This window comes from Herpailurus yagouaroundi, unplaced genomic scaffold, assembly GCF_014898765.1.
Source record: "Herpailurus yagouaroundi ecotype Mexico unplaced genomic scaffold, PumYag 355, whole genome shotgun sequence".
NCBI classification, from domain to species: Eukaryota; Metazoa; Chordata; class Mammalia; order Carnivora; family Felidae; genus Herpailurus; species Herpailurus yagouaroundi.
Window position 1 is genome coordinate 9,583,925 of NW_024412572.1, and position 6,425 is coordinate 9,590,349.

Genomic DNA, 6,425 nt, shown 5'->3' on the forward strand with positions numbered 1-6,425 from the left:
CCAAGCAAGTGGCCTAGAATCTGCTGATATCTTGAACTTTGACTCCACAGCCTCCAGAACTGATTTTTCATGTTTATAAGGTTTGGGGTCATTATTTCTTTAAATATTCCTTCTGGCCTTTGTCTCTTGCTGCTCCTACTGGGACTTACATTATATGTATGTTGGTGTAGTTGATGGTATCCCACAGATTCTGAATTTCTGTTCATTTTTTTTAGTAGATTGGTTTTTTTTTTTTTAGAACAGCTTTAGCTTCACAGAAAAATTGAGCAGAAAGTCCAGACATTTCCCATAGATTCCCTGCCACTGCACACCCATTTTCCTCCATTATCAATCTTCTGCACCGGAATGGTAGATTCATTAAAATAGATGAATCTGCATTGATACATCATTATCACCTAAATCCTTGATTTACCGTAGCGTTGTTTCTTGTTCTTAATTGCTCTGGTCAGAACTTTCAGTGATGTGTTGAAGAGAAGTGGTTAATGTGGGCATCCTTGCCTTGTTCCTGATCATAGAGGAAAAATTTTCTGTCTTTCACAATTGAGTGGTGTTTGCTGAGGGTTTGTCATATGTGGCTTTTATATGTTATATTTTCTTCTATTCATATTTATTTTTATCACGAAAGGATGTTGAATTTTGTGAAATACTTATTCTGCATCAATTCAGATGATCACATGTTTTTGGATTTGTTGATGTGGCATATTACATTGATTGATTTTCATATGTTGACCCATTCTTGCATTCTAGGAATAAATTTCATTTGGTAATGATGTATAGTCTTTTCAATATGCTGCTGAATTGTTTCCTAATATTTTGTTGGTGATTTTTGCATAAATGTTAATAAGGGATTTTGGTCTCTGTCTTTTCTTGTAGTGACTTTGTCTGGCGTTAGTATCAGGGTTATGCTGGTCTTCTAAAACGAGTTGAGAAGTGTTTTCTCAAATTCAGTTTTTAGGAAATGTTTGAGAAAAATTGGTATTAGATCCTTTTAAATGTTTGGTAGAATTAATTACTGAAGCCATAAGCACTATGATTTTTCTTTGTCCAGATATTAAGATTACTGATTCAATCTAACTCATTATGGGCATATTCAGATTTTCTATATTGTCATGATTTAGTTTTGGTAGGTTTGTTTTTCTCGGAATTTGTCCATTTCATCTAGGTCATTCAATTTTTTGTTCATAGTGATCTCTTAAAATACTTTAAAAGTTTTTGTAGAATTGATATTAAATTCTACTTTAATGTTTGATTTTAGTAATTTGAGGCCCTTTTTTCTTAGTCCATTTAGCCAATTAAAGACTTGTCAATTTTGTTAATCTTTAAAAAAAAAACCAACTTTTAGTTTCATTGATTTTCTCCATTATTATTCTCTATTTACTTTATCTCTGCTCTAATGTTTGTTATTTCACTTTTTTCTATTAGCTGTTGGTTAGTTTGTTCTTTTGTTTCCTTAAATTATAAGTTAGGTTGTCGACTTGAGATCTTTTTGGTTTTTCAATGATTGGGCCATACTTCCTATTTCTTTGTATGCCTTGTGTATGCCTTGTTGAACGCTGGCATTTGAATTTAATAATGTGGTAACTCTGGTAATCAGATTCTTCTCCAGGATTTTCTGTTTATTATTATTATTTTATTTGTTATTTTTATTTATTATTATTTTTGTTTATTACTTTTGGTTTTTTTATTATATAACTTGGCACAGTTATCTCTGTGCCAAGGATCAGAGTAAAGTATAAACTTAATGTCTTCTCTGGTATTTTTGCACCTTTCCCTTTGTGTTAATGGTCACTTTTTAATTTTCTCTGTTTATACCATTGTTTTGGGGTGTCCTAGTCTTTAGCATTTGACTCCTCAAAGGGGAAAAGCAAAAAATGAAGGGAGAGGAAATCAGGGATCTAGTTCTTTAAATTCCCCTTGGAAGTCATTTGAGCCTGAAGGAGAGGGGCTTGAAACACTGGAGAGACATAAAATTACCATGGCTGCCTGCCTCTTTGTTTGCACATCTATGATCAGAAACATCAATAATCAGAGCACAGATCTCAAAATTTGGAAGACAGAGTCCTTTACGCCCATCCCAGCTTTGACACACCATGCACAAGCTGCTGGCCACATGGCTAGGGGTGGGGGATGGGTTGTTGCTACTGTGCAAAGATGAAATTGATTGAAATTAACCATTGTTTACCTCTAGTCTTCCCCTAGAAGTTGCAAACCTTCAACGAACTCTAGAGTTCAAAAATATTAATATCAGACAGATTCTGCCAGCGCAATTATTGTCTACATGGGGAGACAGATTCCTGGTGCTTCCTACTCCTCCATATTCCTAGAATCCTCCCTAGCTCATTTCTTTTTGACACTGAATATTCTATTCTCTGGGTGTACCATAGTTTATTTATCTATTTACCTACTGAAAGACATCTTTGTTGCTTCCAATTTTAACAATTACGAATAAAGCTGCTATGAACATATCAGGTTTTAGTATACATATGTTTTCAACTCCTTTGAGTAAATACCAAGCACCGTGATTGCTGAGTCCTATGTAAAGAGTAAGTTTAGTTTTGTAAGAAACCACCATACTGTCTTCCAAAGTGGCTGTACCATTTTGCTTTCTCACTAGCTATGAATGAGAGTTACTGTTCTCTGTGTTCTCACCAGCATTTGATGTTAGCATTTAAAATTTTTGGCCATTCTGATAGGTATGTAGAGGTATCTCATTATTTTAATTTGCAATTTCTCATTGACATATGCTGAGCACTGCTTCATATGCTTATTTGCCATCTGTGTATCTTCTTTGGTGAGATGTCTATTCAGGTTTCTCACCCATTGTTTTTAATTTTTATTTTTTATTTTTTTTTCAATATATGAAATTTATTGTCAAATTGGTTTCCATACAACACCCAGTGCACATCCCAAAAGGTGCCCTCCTCAATACCCATCACCCACCCACCCCTCCCTCCCACCCCCCAGCAACCCTCAGTTTGTTCTCAGTTTTGTTTTTTGTTTTTTTTATTTTTTTTTCCAACGTTTATTTATTTTTGGGACAGAGAGAGACAGAGCATGAACGGGGGAGGGGCAGAGAGAGAGGGAGACACAGAATCAGAAACAGGCTCCAGGCTCTGAGCTGTCAGCACAGAGCCCGACACGGGTCTTGAACTCATGGACCGTGAGATCGTGACCTGGCTGAAGTCGGATGCTTAACCGACTGCGCCACCCAGGCGCCCCGTTTGTTCTCAGTTTTTAAGAGTCTCTTATGTTTTGGCTCTCTCCCACTCTAACCTCCTTTTTTTTTTCCTACCCCTCCCCCATGGGTTTCTGTTAAGTTTCTCAGGATCCACATAAGAGTGAAAACATAGTATCTGTCTTTCTCTGTATGGCTTATTTCACTTAGCATCACACTCTCCAGTTCCATCCATGTTGCTACAAAGGGCCATATTTCATTCTTTCTCAATGCCACATAGTACTCCATTGAGTATATAAACCACAATTTCTTTATTCATTCATCAGTTGATGGACATTTAGGCTCTTTCCATAATTTGGCTATTGTTGAGAGTGCTGCTATAAACATTGGGGTACAAGTGCCCCTATGCATCAGTACTCCTGTATCCGTTGGGTAAATTCCTAGCAGTGCTATTGCTGGGTCATAGGGTAGGTCTATTTTTAATTTTCTGAGGAAACTCCACACTGTTTTCGAGAGTGGCTGCACCAATTTGCATTCCCACCAACAGTGCAAGAGGGTTCCCGTTTCTCCACATCCTCTCCAGCATCTATAGTCTCCTGATTTGTTCATTTTGGCCACTCTGACTGGCGTGAGGTGATATCTGAGTGTGGTTTTGATTTGTATTTCCCTGATAAGGAGCGACGCTGAACATCTTTTCATGTGCCTGTTGGCCATCCGGATGTCTTCTTTAGAGAAGTGTCTATTCATGTTTTCTGCCCATTTCTTCACTGGGTTATTTGCTTTTCGGGTGTGGAGTTTGGTGAGCTCTTTATAGATTTTGGAGACTAGCCCTTTGTCCGATATGTCATTTGCAAATATCTTTTCCCATTCCGTTGGTTGCCTTTTAGTTTTGTTGGTTGTTTCCTTTGCTGTGCAGAAGCTTTTTATCTTCATAAGGTCCCAGTAATTCATTTTGCTTTTAATTCCCTTGCCTTTGGGGATGTGTCGAGTAAGAGATTGCTACGGCTGAGGTCAGAGAGGTCTTTTCCTGCTTTCTCCTCTAGGGTTTTGGTGGTTTCCTGTCTCACATTCAGGTCCTTTATCCATTTTGAGTTTATTTTTGTGAATGGTGTGAGAAAGTGGTCTAGTTTCAACCTTCTGCATGTTGCTGTCCAGTTCTCCCAGCACCATTTGTTAAAGAGACTGTCATTTTTCTATTGGATGTTCTTTCCTGATTTGTCAAAGATTAGTTTACCATACATTTGTGGGTCTAGTTCTGGGGTTTCTATTCTATTCCATTGGTCTATGTGTCTGTTTTTGTGCCAATACCATGCTGTCTTGATGATGACAGCTTTGTAGTAGAGGCTAAAGTCTGGGATTGTGATGCCTCCTGCTTTGGTCTTCTTCTTCAAAATTACTTTGGCTATTCGGGGCCTTTTGTGGTTCCATATGAATTTTAGGATTGCTTGTTCTAGTTTCGAGAAGAATGCTGGTGCAATTTTGATTGGGATTGCATTGAATGTGTAGATAGCTTTGGGTAGTATTGACATTTTGACAATATTTATTCTTCCAATCCATGAGCAGGGAATGTCTTTCCATTTCTTTAAATCTTCTTCAATTACCTTCATAAGCTTTCTATAGTTTTCAGCATACAGATCCTTTACATCTTTGGTTAGATTTATTCCTAGGTATTTTATGCTTCTTGGTGCAATTGTGAATGGGATCAGTTTCCTTATTTGTCTTTCTGTTGCTTCATTGTTAGTGTATAAGAATGCAACTGATTTCTGTACATTGATTTTGTATCCTGCAACTTTGCTGAGTTCATGTATCAGTTCTAGCAGACTTTTGGTGGAGTCTGTCGGATTTTCCATGTATAATATCATGTCATCTGCAAAAAGCGAAAGCTTGACTTCATCTTTGCCAATTTTGATGCCTTTGATTTCCTTTTGTTGTCTGATTGCTGATGCTAGAACTTCCAGCACTATGTTAAACAACAGCGGTGAGAGTGGGCATCCCTGTCGTGTTCCTGATCTCAGGGAAAAAGCTCTCAGTTTTTCCCCGTTGAGGATGATGTTAGCTGTGGGCTTTTCATAAATGGCTTTTATGATCTTTAAGTATGTTCCTTCTATCCCGAGTAGATGTTCTTTAACCTCCATGTATTTGGAGGTTTTCCAGACTTTTTCCTGTTGTTGATTTCAAGCTTCATAGCATTGTGGTCTGAAAGTGTGCATGGTATGATCTCAATTGTTTTATACTTATGAAGGGCTGTTTTGTGACCCAGTGTGTGATCTATCTTGGAGAATGTTCCATGTGCACTTGAGAAGAAAATATATTCTGTTGCTTTGGGATACAGAGTTCTAAATATATCTGTCAAGTCCATCTGATCCAATGTATCATTCAGGGCCCTTGTTTCTTTATTGATCCTGTGTCTAGATGATCTGTCCATTGTTGTAAGTGGAGTATTAAAGTCCCCTGCAATTACCACATTCTTATCAATAAAGTTGCTTATGTTTGTGATTAATTGTTTTAAAAATTTGGGGGCTCCATATTCTGCACATAGACATTTATAATTGTTAGCTCTTCCTGATGGATAGTCCCTCTGATTATTATATAATGCCCTTCTTCATCTCTTGTTACAGCCTTTAATTTAAAGTCTAGTTTGTCTGATATAAGTATGGCTACTCCAGCTTTCTTTTGACTTCCAGTAGCATGAAAGATAGTTCTCCATCCCCTCACTTTCAATCTGCAGGTGTCCTCAGGTCTAAAATGAGTCTCTTGTAGGCAGCAAATAGATGGATCTTGTTTTTATCCATTCTGATACCCTATGTCTTTGGTTGGTGCATTTAGTCCCTTTACATTCAGTGTTATTATTGAAAGATAATAGAATCATTGTGTTTAGAGTCATTGTGATGTCTGTAGGTTTCATGCTTGTAGTGACGTCTCTAGTACTTTGTGGTCCTTGCAACATTTCACTCACAGAATCCCCCTTAGGATCTCTTGTGGGGCTGGTTTAGTGGTGATGAATTCCTTCAGTTTTTGTTTGTTTGGGAATACCTTTATCTCTCCTGTTCTGAATGACAGACTTGCTGGATAAAGGATTCTCAACTGCACATTTTTCCTGTTAATCACATTGAAGATTTTCTGCCATTCCTTTGTGGCCTGCCAAGTTTCAGTAGATAGGTCTGCCACTAGTCTTATGGGTCTCCCTTTTTAGGTTAGAACCTGTTTATCCCTAGCTGCTTTCAGAATTTTCTCTTTATCCTTGTATTTT